The 15,018-nt window shown below is 45.3% G+C and overlaps 1 protein-coding gene across 11 annotated transcripts in view; it reads right to left on the minus strand.

Annotated features, from left to right (window-relative positions):
• The window catches only part of NLGN4X (neuroligin 4 X-linked), a 921,956-nt gene that overhangs the window by 308,753 nt on the left and 598,185 nt on the right, over positions 1 to 15,018 (minus strand). For 8 of the 11 annotated variants that reach the window (XM_079910741.1, XM_079910739.1, XM_079910737.1 and 5 more), the window contains one exon: positions 2,472 to 2,640. The exons of 1 other annotated variant lie outside the window; for it this stretch is intronic. The gene's annotated coding sequence lies outside the window, so the exon portion shown is untranslated. Of the gene's footprint in view, positions 1 to 2,471; positions 2,641 to 9,302; positions 9,472 to 15,018 lie in introns of those variants that run through there. 2 more of the 11 variants (XM_079910745.1, XM_079910746.1) reach the window with 2 other exon arrangements.

Below are 15,018 nucleotides of genomic sequence, written 5' to 3' on the forward strand. Positions count from 1 at the left end.
GCGCAGGGTACGTAGCATAGCATGTATTTTGCATTTAGGAAAACTGATATTCAGACGTTAGCTCACACGACACGTTGAAGCCATAAGGCAGAGTCAGACCTACGTCTATCCCGCGTTCAAAGACCACACGCTTTTCACAGAATCAAGCCACCTCCTCGTCCAAATAGAATAGGAATTGTTATAACAGGTAACATGTATATGGTGTGTCAACCTTTAACATACCGTTTTATACGTGGACTCTCTGCTTATTTATTGATTTATTTGGCTACACGGCATGGCTTGCGGGATCGTAGTTCCCGGACCAAGGATGGCCCCCGGGGCCCCCAGCAGTGAAAGCGCTGAGTCCTAACCACTGGACCGCCAGGTAATTCCCATACAGACTCTTTTTAATCTTCTCAGTGAGCACGAGAGGGAGCGTTATCTCCATTGCTTTAAAAAAGCGAAATCCGGGAGGTATTAGCGAACTGGCCAGGATCACAGAGCTCTCAAGAGTGGGGTAGGGCTCAAAGCAGGTAGGTCGGCGATCAGCCCACGTCGTCTCAGGTGGAGCCACTAATATCCTTTCTCTTCCCCACGCTCAGTCCCCACGCTGTGGGAATCTACACCTGACGCAGTTTCATCAGGGACAAAAAGGTTATTTGGTATCAGGACCAAAGACAGCCTCACTGCATGAGTGATGCATACAGCAAACACGTAAATTAGCTATTCTAACACTGCATGATTAATATCCCAACTTCGAAATCGGCTCTGTTTCTGTTTCACTTCATCAGAGGTCATATTTGGTTCACACCCACAGGTAATTGTCAAATTCACAGCTGCAAAGTTAACTAGGTGTGTGTCAGGAGAGGTCTACAGAAATTAGCGAGTTATGTCTGGTAGATGATTCTTTTCTGCCTTGGGACAGTGTTGAGAAACATGTATTTGAATTATTATCTTAGGGTGAGTTTTCCTTTGCCTCTTGGCTTGCTGGATTTCGTGTATGTGGTTTTTAGGTGCACAAGGGAGAGAGAAACATTCAGTAACTAGTATGTGCATGAGTTTCCTTTTTTTTTTTTTTTTTTTTTTTTTTTTGCAAATCTGATACTGATGGAACAAAATATTCACATCCTGTAGGGTTTAATTCACATGTCAGGAATGATTCCATCCACCCTGCTTGCCTATCTCACCAACTCCACTTCTCTCACTGGGCCCTGGTCACTACCATCAACCCAGATTCCGTAACCGAGCAGGACCCTCGGGGCCCTTCCCGGGACAGAGACCCCTCCCCCACATCTCCTGCTGCAGCTCCTCTCTGAAGTGCCTAGTGTATCTCATGCCTATTTCCTGAGTTTTTTCAGATGCTAAAAACCACCACATGGAAGAAATTAACTATCTGATGACCACCAGCACACAGCCCCCAGACCAACCGGCGCCCCTGTGACACTGCCCTGTGACCTCATCATCAACTAGTCGGAGAACTGTGTATGAGCTGAACACACACACCCTGGGATGCCCCTCCCTCACCGGGCCTTTAAAAATGGGTTGCCAAAAGTTGTGGGTTTTTTGGAGAGAAGCCACCTGGCTCCTTTCATGGCCCTGCAGTAAACCTCTGTCTGCTCCAAACTCCGAAGTTTCGGTTTGTTTGGCCTCACTGTGCATAGGGCAGACGAATCTGTGTTCGGTAACAATTCTACTATTTTTCCTGCTATGCAAGGCGAAATACATTCTAATTTTTTTTTTATTATTATTTCTTCTCGAAGGATAGCCCCACATGTGTGAATTTACAACATAACATTCTCCCAGACGGCTTTTGCTAGTAGAAACCTCCAAACACCAAAGGGTCAGAGAAGGGCAATGACCATTTATTACGCCCGCCTATTACGGCATTTTGCTGCTCATGACTCTGTTATCTAAGCAGAACGCTGATCGCTAACATTGACCTATGTTCAAGTAATCACGTGTTCATTTTTCTCATTTGTTTTCTGCTACATGATTCATGGGGGTCCATGAGGTAATAATAAGCTTTGCTTCATGTATCGGAAGCTAAGTTATAAGATAGAGTCGTGTGGCTAATAAGATATTTCAAAGGTTAAAGGCTCCGTTCTCTAGATTAAAACACTATTGATGTTACCAGTAAATCTGGGCTGGATGACCTACTACAGAAGTCCTGAAGACAGATAAATATGATGACAGATAGCTGATTATTCGGAACTTAATAAGAAATTACATTTTATGATTTGTCTTCATGTGAAACTACACCCTACCGTATACAGACCATTTGTGAAGACTTACGCTATACTTAGTATGTTATCGACTCATCTATAAAAGCTTCTTGTAAAAACAAATACTGCCTGAGATGACAGATATTAAATACTCAAGGCAAACCAATATTTATGAGTTACCAATATATTAGCAAGCATTACCATAAATATCCTATGTCATTTTATTGGAATTTTACCATACAGAGAATACACTAGTCAAAGCATACAGACCTTTGGCGGAATATCGGACGTAGAAGCTAAGAATGATCTATTCCACGCTACGACAATGTTTCAAAGAAGCCTCTCCGTATAAGTTCACCTTTACAACTAAAGACTTGGGGTTTCATAGAGACACTCACAGCCATTCCAATTCGCCCTGGGTAGGAGGTCAAACAGATACCTAGAACATAAGGTGAAAGTGTATAAATATTTTCATAAAGGAGGACACTGACGGAGTTAGGACTCTTCAATAGGTTACGAATATGATTTTATTCTCTGGTACCTAAATAATGTACAGTAAACTCTGTCTAGAAATCCTAAGATATTTCACTTCGCGAATGTGCGTTGAACACAGGCTGTGCACAAGGTATGAGGATAGAAAAGAAATTCCAGAGATGAATGTGGCACAGTCCTTGTTCTCAAGGAGCTTGCGGTCTCCTGGCGGAAAACGTCTTCAAGGCGAGGACTTAGATATAATTGCGGGAGCTCCGGTATCCAGAGATAAAGGAATAGAGAGGGCCATGCTCAGAAGAGGTAGCAGCTCCGGGAAACTCTTAGCATATGGCATGGAAGATGGCTTTGAAGGAGGAGAGAGAGGAGGCCCACGTTTGTCATGGGGAAAGAAGGAGATGGTAGCTACACTAGACTCTCCAGGGTCCTCACGAAGTCTGTGCCAGGATTACACCTAAGGGGTCCCAAGGTTTCGACAGCACTCATGACCAGGGTCTGCATCTAGCCCTGCACACACATACACGAAAATCTAAACTTCTTTTTAAAACCTAAAGATATTTCAGAGGTATTTTAACTTAAAAAAAAAAATAAAACTACTATCATTCATCATTTATTTAGTTGTCTTTTGAGTCACAATGACCTGCTAAGTTTCTAAAAGAAAAATGGGAGAAATAAGTTTAATTTTGATAGACGTTCTTGAGTAGCTAAAAAAATAAAATAAAATGCACGCTCAGATGGGAAGAGGACTTATCGGTAGGTTTTTAGCAGGGTTGTCCTGGATATGTCTAGAGTATATATAAATGTTCCAATTAATATAAATCACTTGAACTTGCACCCAAATTTATCTAACCCAGACTTTATCTTTCTCTCAAACAGAACAATCTTCCAAACCACATTCATTTTTGAAAAGATGCATATTTAATAAAACATCTGTTTTCTGTCTTGGATTTGCTCCCAATTTTATGCAATGCTCAAATTGTTTAATTTTTAGCATTAGGAAAATCCGGGGGGTGGAGAGAAACAGAGAAAAATTTTCCTGAGAAGTTAAAGTGAGTAACTGAAAATACAGATAATCAACTTTACACAGTTCTACTCCTCCCGAATCACCCCAGAATTCGGATGAACTCTCAAGAAATTCATTTCCTGTCCACGTTTCTAATTTTGATGCAAATCTTTACAACAAAATTAAAAAGTACTAATGTCATCATCCAGTGAACAGTGGAAACAAACAGCGCCACAGAGTATATTTACAGCTTTCGTGTAAGACTTAACTAGTCAAGGTCCAAAATCCTGAACATTCCTAAAATGTATGCCTCGAAATTTTCTAGGCATGGACTAGAATGGGAAACTTTTCTATGACACTGTCTTTAAAAGAAAAAAATACAGAAAAAAATGTGTACAAATTCTAGGGATGTGGATACTGGCAAAGATTTTAAAAGATAAATAGGCATTTAGAAACAAATCACGTACGTACGTTGAACGACCCATACGTTTCAGTAAATCATGCTAGCCTATAACCAACCTGAACCATCAAGGAAGAGCCCATCTTCCCGTAGATGAAAGACCAGCTCCTCCGACCACAAACTGATTCAATAATCAAAGGTGTTCTCTCAGTCTCTCTGCCTTGGCTACATGTCTCAAAAAACTGTGATGCCTCGGGTGCTAACACTTGCTAACACGCAAGATTTGATATTCTCATTCCCTCAATGAATATTTATAGACTGCCTAACAACTGCTCATTTCTTCAACAAATACCCAATGAGTACCCCATCTAGGCTGGACTCATGAAACACACGTTTTAAGGAAAAGCCGAAAAACATTTAAACACACACCACGCGTGGTCAAAAAGGAAAAATGCAGTCGAGTGTGGGTGAGCACAGAGAAGGAAGTAAACAGCAGATGAAATAGGAAAAGGACAGAGCATGCAGCCCACTCGGAGTGGGAGGAGGGCAGGGGGAGTGGCACAGGCCGTGTCCTAATTCGCTTAGTTGGAAACCGAACGACAACTGGTAGACCAGCAGCGCAGTCGTCAGAGAACACTGCAGGGTGGAGCTTGCAGGTAGGTAGGAAGCTCATTCTGTGCAAAGCCAGACAGGTCACTGCAAGGAATCTGGAGTGAATGCTAAGCATAATAGGAAGCCATTCTTTGTGAAATATTTTAGGCTGACAAGGAGGAACATAAGGTCAAAGATAAATGATCTGAAAAGCCTGCCCCTAGTGGCTGTGTGCCTCTATTTTAAGGCACATTCGATGCTTCATTAACTTATTTTGCAAACATCTCTAGAGGCAGGTACTCTCGCATAACCCTCTTAACAGAGGAGAAAACAGAAACGTGAAAATATCAGCTACTGCAATTCACACAGCTAGGAAGTATCAGGTGGTCTGGCTCCTCTGGTGGAAACTGGTGAGTACCAGAGAGGACTGCCAATAATGCGTGTCAAAGTGAGTGAGTGGAGGGCTTCCTTGGTGGCGCAGTGGTTGAGAGTCCGCCTGTCGACGCAGGGGACACGGGTTCGTGCCCCGGTCCGGGAGGATCCCACGTGACGCGGAGCGGCTGGGCCCCTGAGCCATGGCCGCTGCGCCTGCGCGTCCGGAGCCTGTGCTCCGCAACGGGAGAGGCCACAACAGTGAGAGGCCCGTGTACCGCAAAAAAAAAAAAAAAAGTGAGTGAGTGGAACAGAATCGTGGCCCCATGTGATAGACAAAGGGTGGTTATGTGTGAAATAGTGGAAAATATACGTACAAGTCCTGCCCCCTGTTCTAGCACGGAGCTCCTAAGACCCTTGTAATTTCCCAAGTGACAAGAACACTAGCAGCATCTTTTGTTCTACTATTTGGTCTTTGCCTCTGGTTCCTGACTCAGAGCTCCTAAGTCCCTTGGAATTTCCTGGGCGACAGGAGTGTGTTTTGTTCTAATGAGATGACTCCTGGTGGGGTCCTGGGTGGCTTCAGGATGGGGGCTGAGCACCACGGAGTCCAAGCCATAGTGAGAAGCCTGGAACTTTCGGCCTCACCGTCCACACTCTGGACAGGGAGATGGGCTGCAGGCTGAGTCCATGATCGGTAAAGCCCACGTGACGAAGCGTCCATGAAAATCCCCAGAGTTCAGGGAGCTTCCTAGTTGGGGAACACATCCCCACGCGGAGAGGCTGGTGCACCCCAACTCTGCGAGGACAGGAGCTCCTGCCGTCAGGCTCCTTCCACAGCTGGCTTTCTGGATCTCTTCATCTGGCCGTTCATCTGTATCCTGTGTCCTAGCCTTTATTATGAAATAACCGGGAAAGCGTTAAGGAAACGTTTCCCTGAGTGCCGTGAACTGTTCCAGCGAACGATGGAATCCAAGGAGGAAGTTATGAGACTCTCCGAGGTATAGCCAAGTGAGAGGAAAGTTGTGGGTAAGCTGGGGACCCACTGCCTGCACTTGGCTTCTGAAGTGTGGGTAGCGGGGGGCCATCCTGTGAGTCCTTAATCTGTGGAGTCTGTACGAACTCCATATTAGTGTCAGACTGAATTGAATCACAGGACACCCAGCTGGTGTCACAGAGAAGAGCTTGGTGTGCGGGGACCCATGGGGGAGGGGGGAACACCACACACATCTGTTGTCAGAAGTATTGTCGACTCTGAGTAAAAGAATCTCAGGAGAGTTTTCCCCAAGCAGTATGGGAGAGGGGAATACAAGAGCAAAAGGTAGAGACGTGGCGGTCTCCGGGGTGGAAGGCACTGTTAACCAGGAGTAGGTCCAAACCTATGCGGGATGGTCTGGAAGCTGGAACTTAAGGAGCAACGTGAACTGAAGAACTCAGAAAAGCTAAGTAAAGGAATGGAGAGGCAGGAGAAGAAAGCCAGAGAGGAGAGTTCTGGAATGCAAGGAAGGATGAAGTCCCTTAGCGGAGGGTCAACGAACACGTCAGAGGCTACAGAGAAACTCCAAGGAGGAAGAGGGCTTTGTTGAGTGGTCAGCCCCTTCAGAGGGCAACTGATGGGGTCCAGGTGTGCTGTCTGAAAAGAAAGCAGAAGGGATGTGAGGGTAAATAAAGAAATGTTTCTTCTTAAGAGTCCCTTCAGGGCATATGTGTCAGGGCACCAACAGGATTTTGGAAAGACGATTAGAGCCGCTGAGAAGGTCTTGATAATGAAAATGTCAGACCAGTTTCAAAAGGAAAAGACTATCAAGAGAATAGGTAGGATTAGGGACTTTCCTGGGGGTCCAGTGGTTGACTCTGCACTTCCACTGCAGGGGGCGTGGGTTCGATCCCCGGTCAGGGAACTAAGATCCCACGTGCCGCAGAGCGTGGCCAAAAAAAAAAAAGAAAAAGAAAAAGAGAGAGGGAGAGAATAGGTAGGATTAAAAAATGATCATCTGGGACTTCCCTGGTGGCACAGTGGTTAAGAATCAGCCTGCCAATGCACGGGACACGAGTTCGAGCCCTGGTCCGGGAAGATCCCACACGGCACGGGGCAACTAAGCCCGTGAGCCACAACTACTGAGCCTACGCTCTAGAGCCTGTAAGCTACAACGACTGAGCCCGCGCACCTAGAGCCCGTGCTCCGCAACAAGAGAAGCCACCGCAATGAGAAGCCCGCGCACCGCAACGAACAGTAGCCCCCGCTCGCTGCAACTAGAGAAAGCCCGCGTGCAGCAACGAAGACCCAACGCAGCCAAAAATAAATTTATTTAAAATAAATAAATAATGATTATCTTTTACAGTCTATCCATTTCATTCTAATCACCAAAAAACAGCACGTTCCCCATCAGTGTCATCGACGTGAGGATATTGCATCTGACCATGATGAGCTCCTCCTTGGCTTCGAGCCTTCTCTCTTCCCTTTGTTAAAGTACCTAAAATATCACCCCAACTTCCGACAGTTACTTCCTTGGCTTGTTCTCTGTCCAACAGGAGGCCAGGTCCCGTCAACACCATATTCCCAGCGCCTCTGGGGAATGTGAAAGCTTCTCCGCTTCCGCAGTGTCTGCCATCATTCCATCTTAATGTACGTTATTAGCCTGATGTCTTCAATGTCTACCTACACTGCTCCCTGCCTCAATCATATTCACCAGCACCAAGGTGGCGTTCCATAAATGATTCCACGCTGCTGAAGCCCTGACAGGGCTCCCCACAGCCTACAGAAGAACATCCATTGGCTTGACCATTGGGTTCCACCACCTACAATGCTCTGATTTCAGTTTAATTGTCTGTACCCAACAACAGGCACTTGAAAGCGCGCTCAGCCCATCCCTGCACTCAACACTTGCTGCGTCCACGTGTTCACCCACTGTCCCCTTTGCCCTTCTGAAAAACTCCTCTCCATCCTCTGAGATGCAGCTCACAAGCTGTCTCCTTTGGAAAAGCTTTGGTGCTAGCCAAGCTCCCAAGGTGTATCAACACCCTCCCGTTGACCCCTTCCCCAATGTACCTGGTCTGGACTGTGTGACCAGTAGCATGCGGCAGAAGGGATAATGTGTCTCTTCCAAGGCCAAGGTATCAAAGACTACGGCGGGTCCTAGGATTCCTCTCAGCCACTCCGTCTTACCCTCCCTTCTCTCACTGCCCAGAAAGCTACTGCCAGTGCCGTGTGACCAGCCCTAAGGTGAGGTCCACAGGACAGCTAACTGAAGCCCTCTGCTGATGGTCACACACGTGAGGCTCTCTTATGCCTTCAAAGAACTGCATCCCTGGTCCGCAAGTGGACGGCAGCATCCTGAGAGGCCCTGCATCAGAACCACCCAGCTATGAAGCTGTTGAATCCCTGACTTACAGAAAATGTATGAGATAAGACACACTGGCAGTCTGGGGTCATTCTTCAAGCGGCAATAGGCAAATACGGAACTGTCCTACGTGACACCAGTTTCCTAGTGGAAGATAAGATTCTATACTCCCGAGGTCTGTGTGCTTTCCCTTCTCACAGCATGTAGGATGTGCCTGCCTTGCGGTGTAGGTGTTTTCAAGGATTATTTTGTCTTCTCTACTAAGAACGTGATCTCGCTGGGATCAGGTCAGGGGTTGAATTTTATCAGTGTTTCTATGTTCTCTGGTATCTAGCACAGTGACCTTCTCCAAATAAGATGTGAACACATGGCTATCAGATGAATGAATGGATGGATGAATGAATGGTGAGAAATGAAAGGTGAGAAACTCTATTCAGTTTCTCACTCTCTGAAGGAGGAAGAGCTCCACACAGCCCAGAATGACCAGAACTTTAAGACAGAAAGTGCTCTCGGGTCCCTGAAACGGGAAACAATCACTGTCTTCAAGTTCCTCTACTGTATTGAATTACGAGCCAAGCATTTGGAGGCCACGGAGGAATAAGTAACGTCTAGCCTCTGATGAGGTTTTATGGTGGTCATTATTAATCCTTACACCCCTCACGGTCCACAGCACATGGCAGACGTCCAATAAATATGCGTGGGCTTGAACGGTCCGGGGACCTGAGAACATAAAGATAACCTGTAAGTCCAGAGCGAGCCTGAATGCCAAAAGCCAACGAGGAGACCCAGAGATTTTAATGCCACCTTCCGAACAGGAAAGACCAACATGGGAGGTGGCCGTCAAAAATCAAACAGGATGTCTGTGGACACGCAACCCGAAAGGACTGGAAGGCAGCGGTCCTCACCGTGTGACCCCTGCACCAGCAGCAGCAAGTTCATGTGGGAACATATTGGCTCCCACCTTTGATCTGGCGACTCGGAAACTCAGATGCGTGGATCGCAGGGGTCTGTGTTCAAGAAGCCTCCCAGGGGCTACTGGTGCTGAATTTGGAGAAACCCTGCATTCCATCATCTGCTCCAAAGGCAATAAAGATTTAAGACTTGAAGCCTTCTTCCAGGAATAATCTGAAATCAGATTAGAAAATGGATGGGAATTGATCCCCAGGCCACGGACCTAAGGACACAGCAATCAGGCAAAACCAGGAGACCAGAAGCCAACTCTTTCATCCACATCACTTAGGTTTTTTCAGCACCTGCTCTGAACCCTACCCGCTTCTGTCCCTCAAGTCTTCCCCTCTCCCGCCATCCCTTCAAGCCCCTCCCAGTTGGTGGTCTCAGTTCCTTCCGAAGACATCCCGTGAACCAGACCTAAGGCAGCATCCCCCACCAGGGACCTTCCCGTTCTCCTGGCTCTGTACACACTGACTGTGCTACCTTCATTAGAGGAATGATGTCACCTGCACGTATGTCATCACCTGAGAAGCGTCATGCTCCTCCAACAGACCACGTTATCCGTGACGGAGCTGGTGTCTCCCTCTTACCTACCGACCACCACGGAAAGTCCAGAGCCTGCCAGGCATCAGACACTCAATGCCCCGGGTATTAAACATACGATCGTGCTTCTAAAGGTTCTGACATTCATGCCCATTGGGAGGTTTTTAAAGCTCCCGTCCAGCCACTTTATAAAGGTCAAGAAATACCTCCTCGGGGAGAAGAGAAGAGAGGCCTGAATAACTGGACAGTATGTCACGCCGTGCAACGAGCAGGGGAAAGACAAAATGCTTGCTCTCTCGCTTAACTGTTTACAAAGCAAAGCCACAAGCGGAAGATATACTGAGGCAAACGGACGTGGGACCCTGTATTTCCCCAGCACCAGACACAGCGGAAAAAGAGGCGAAGACGAAATACGACGAATCGTCCCTCCCTCCAGTTTCAGTTTTAGTGCCATTTCGATTTTCTAACGTGAGTGCCACCCTATGCTTCACGATCCAGGCTTTGGACAGGTCACGTGTCACTCAGAGGTCCATCCCTCTGAATTCGCTTTATTTTTTTTCCTTTTATTTATTTATTTGCTCTGTATTTTTTAAATTTTATTTTATTGGAGTATACCTGATTTACAATGTGTGTTACTTTCAGGGGTACAGCAAAGTGAATCAGTTATACATAGACATGTATCTATTCTTTTTCAGATTCTGTTCTCCTATAGGTTATGACAGAGTATTGAGTAGAGTTCCCTGTGCTACACAGTAGGTCCTTATTAGTTATCTATTTTATACGGAGTAGTGTGTATACGCCAATATGCATTTGTTTTAAATGACACAATTCTGAGTTGCAAACCCCCTCCCCTCCCAGTTTGCCTCTGACGTTTCACCAGGTCACAAAGAAGTTTCCTGAGAAAACTCCCTGACGCCTGGGGGCTCGCTAATTATGGTGTAAAATGAGCTGTATTCACATCAAGAGGCTTAATTACAATGACCATGGCTCTCGATTCAGGTGGAATTCGAATGGCAAAGGACATGGAGATGGGTCCCCACCCACCCACTTTACAGTTGAGGGGCAGGAACTTGTTTCCCTTCCAAGAACTGTGATTAAAAAAGGGGATCCCATGCTGTCTCAGCAGGTGTGATGCTGTGAGAGGATGCGGCAGCATCCTTAAAATCTGGATGAAATGGAGGTGATCGTGGGAGACAAGTATCCCCCCGCACCCAACCCCCCGACTGGAGGAATGTATCGGAGAGACAGGACCAGGCTGAAAATAGGCACAAAGCTGGCTGAGGGGTCTGCACTTCTCAGCTCTACCCCAACGGGCTGCGGCAGTTTGGATAAATCCTACAGAGAGCTTTGCATGCTGGTGTACGAGATTCCTCAGGCTGCTGTAACTAAGGGCCACAGGCTTGATGGTTTAAAACAACAGGAATTTATTCTGGAAGCCAGAAGTCCTGAATCAAGGTGTCCCAGGGTCTCCCGCCTTTTTGAAGGCTCCCGGGGAGGGTCCCTCCTGGTCTGCTCTAGATTCAGGTGGCTGCTGGCCATCCTTGGTGTTCCTTGGCATGTAGCTGGGTCCCTCCAGTCTCTGCTTCAGCGCTCACGTAGCCGTCTTCTCCCCCTGTGACCCTGCCTTCACTCTGGCTCCCACCACGCGTGCCTGTGTCCTCTCGCAGCAGTTTTCCCTCTTAAAGGACCCCAGTCGTATTGGATCAGAGCCCACTTCGACGACCTCATCTTCGTTACATCTGCAAAGACTGTACTTTCAAGCTCACATTCTGAGGTGCTCAGGGTTAGCAATGCATCACATCTCTTGGAGAAACACAGTTCAACCCACCATACTGGGTTTATTTGTAAAATGAGATGGTCGGGCTCATGAATTTTTGGCTTTAGTTTCTAAGTGTTAAACCTGAAAAGAAATTCATGAACACTGCTCTAGTTCTCTCTTTCTCTCTCCTCCTCTCCTTCCCTCCCTCCCTCCCTCCCCGCACCGCACCTCCCGCACACATTTTGAATTGTGGAATAGGAACGCTCTGATGACTGGCTGGATGTATTTACCTTCAACCAGGTACTTCCTGTATTTTTTATACAAAACCCACCTTCTACACGTTTGCATGAAGCCAGAATGTGTGCTCTCTGCAGAATTCACATCCACACATGTATCCACGAGAAATGTCAGGATAACTGTCACCAGATTGCACGTGGGAACCACATACGTACAGGCATCAAAAGCTCTTTGCAATAAGTGCATAATAAATTCACTTGTCCTTGTCTCGTTGTACTTTCCTGGAGCCCAGCTTCTTCACCTCTTTCCTTGTGGAGCAGACACTTATTTTAAGTCTGTTCCATTGATTAATTTGAACATGGTAGTAGCCATGGCATCAACATCTCAACCATATAACCCAGTCTTAAAAATGCAGACAGGGAAAAGTAAAACATTTCTATTTAGGAACTATGAAATGAATACAACGAAATACTATTCATTGTAGCCAACATAAATACTGAAGAAATGTGTAAGGAAGAAAGAACAGCCTACATCTCCACAATCTAATTTTACAGAATCAAACTCTTAGTCATTAGTTAGGGTACCTCATCCATTCTTTCAGGAACAATTATGGAGTTGCTATCAGCAGTTTAAATGAAGCAAGGCATCTGAATAAAAATCGCTGTTTTTGCATAATCCTTTTATCATAAAAAATGTAGACGGTGCTCATTTATTATTGAAATTTAAAACAATAATACAAAGCAACCTATTATGCAGTCATTTATGACAAATCTTACACTGCCTTCTTTGGGGTGAGTGATATTAACTCTGAGTCTCTAATGTTAACAATATATTTCTCAAAAACACAGTCTTCCATACAAATCCATCCTGTATTCACTCATAGAATATTAACTCTTCTTATGTCGAAGGATCTAATTTTAATCCATCAATGCAACAGTTCAGAAAACATAACACCATTTTCAAGGAGTCTGAAATTCTCTGCACCGAACGTTTCTACCGTTTCCACTGATGTCAATAACTTCTCAATAACGGACAGCGCTCACCAACTTGTGCTCATCTATAGAACTGCAAATCACATTCTGGGCGTCAAGGGTTCACATACTGTCTCCCCATCTACTGAGCTTTCCAACTGCAATGCGATTTTGCCCAATTTTAGATAAGCTAGCTGCATTTATCTCGGCCCTTTGCTCTGAAAGATACCTATCGAGGATTTTTCTGTTCTTGTTTTCTGTTTTTATTTGCTCGAAAGCTCTCCCTTACATAAATCAATTCCGTCTTCCTCTGTGATAAAGTGCACGATAATCACTATCCCCAAACATCACCCTCATTACAGCCGACACAATTCACAAAGTCGACTCTGTATGAGAAAAGAGCTTCCAAAATAATACGGTTACTACCTCTCACGGGGAATAGTTTGCCCAAGTGTTCTGATCACACCCAGCACACATATGGGCTAACAGAATCCCAAAGACAATGAAATTCCCTGTGTAAAAACTCATTTTACAACAGAGGTCCTTCACTCTGATGCATTTTTACCCCCAGGGGACGGATGTGTCACTGACACCTCGAGGCTTGAGGGACGCGACTAAGCATGTGACAAGGCACAGGCCAGCCACCTACAAAAACGAATTAGCCACCCCAGTATCAAGAGCACCCAGGTGCGTACATCTTTCATAAGAAAGGTGTATTCCTGCCATATCTGAGTAAATCAAATCACATTTTAAATATTACACGGCACCTACTAGATGGCAAAATTCTCTAAAGCATCCTTCTGCAATAGACTCCAATGATCTTCTACCAACGGTGGTTTAACATCCCTAATCTATGTTATGGGAACTTGGGTTTATGAAGCGTGTGCGTGTGCGCACACACACACACACACACAAACGTACAAATATGTGTAGGGCATATCTTGCTGTTTCTTGCAAGACCATTTTTTAGAAAGGTTGATATGTCATTCATTTTATTTTGCTCTATAAGTTAAATATCTAGTATCATTTTTCTCAAATATGCAGTCTTTTACCGAAAGGGTCTATGCCATTGCGCTAAAGGATGAAATAAACTTAGAAACAAAGAGCACAACGGTAGTTGCCAGGGGCTGGGGGGTTGAGGAAGTGGGAAGATGGTGGTCAAAAGACACAAACTTCCAGTTAGAAGATGAATAAGTCCTGGGGTCTAATGTACAGCATGGTGGTTCTAGTTAACAATAATGTCTTAGACATTTGAAAACTGTTGAGAGTAGATCTTCAGTGTTCTCACCACAACAAAAGACGTGGTAATCATATAGCACGACCAGGGTGTTAGCTAATGCTAGGGCGGTAATTATTTTACAATATGTAAGTGTATCAGACCATCACATAGTACACCTTCCACTTACGTTATGTATCAATTATATCTCAATAAAATGGTGGGGGGAATAAGGATGAAACAAACCAAGAGTGATGCGAGACCATCTTGGTCAGACACCTGCGCCTAAACTGTCTTAATCTGGGGCATAACTATGGCAGCATGAGAATGATGTCCAACTATAATTGCGTAGATTAGGTTGCTACTGCTTAGTCTTTATTTTTGTAAATGTGATACGTAACACGGACTTCAATCAAACTGATATAACTCCGTTAAGTATGAGTTGGCAAAGGGGAAAAAATTGCAGGGGTGTGTGTGTGTGTGCGCCTGTGTAATGATGGAACAAAGGTTACCCTCCCCCTCTCTCCATCTTTGCCTGTCCTCAGTACTATGGGTACCAGATTAAATGAGGTCCAGTAAGCCCAGAGGGCACACACACACACCTGGCCATATTTACACAGCTTTCCTTCTGGGGACAGCACAGCCTCACGTAAGGCAGGCTTCCTCCCTAAGGAGCTGGTAAGCTAAGACCAAGTGTTACGGAAAACACTCAGGTTCTTTTAAAAATAACTTGAGTACTCCATTTTGCTGAATCTATAACCTACTTTCATAGAGAGTAAAAAGAAAGAGCAGTTCCTTCAGGAAGAATTTGCATGAAAATGATGAAGAGGGACACAAGCTCATGAAAAGAAACTCGAAAGATAAATCAACCTACTGCGATGCACAGACCTCGGGTGAGCTAGCAAACTAGTAAAAAAAAAAAAAATCATCTTTGACTTTTACGA

Source organism: Stenella coeruleoalba (assembly GCF_951394435.1).
Source record: "Stenella coeruleoalba genome assembly, chromosome: X".
In the NCBI taxonomy this organism is placed as follows: Eukaryota; Metazoa; Chordata; class Mammalia; order Artiodactyla; family Delphinidae; genus Stenella; species Stenella coeruleoalba.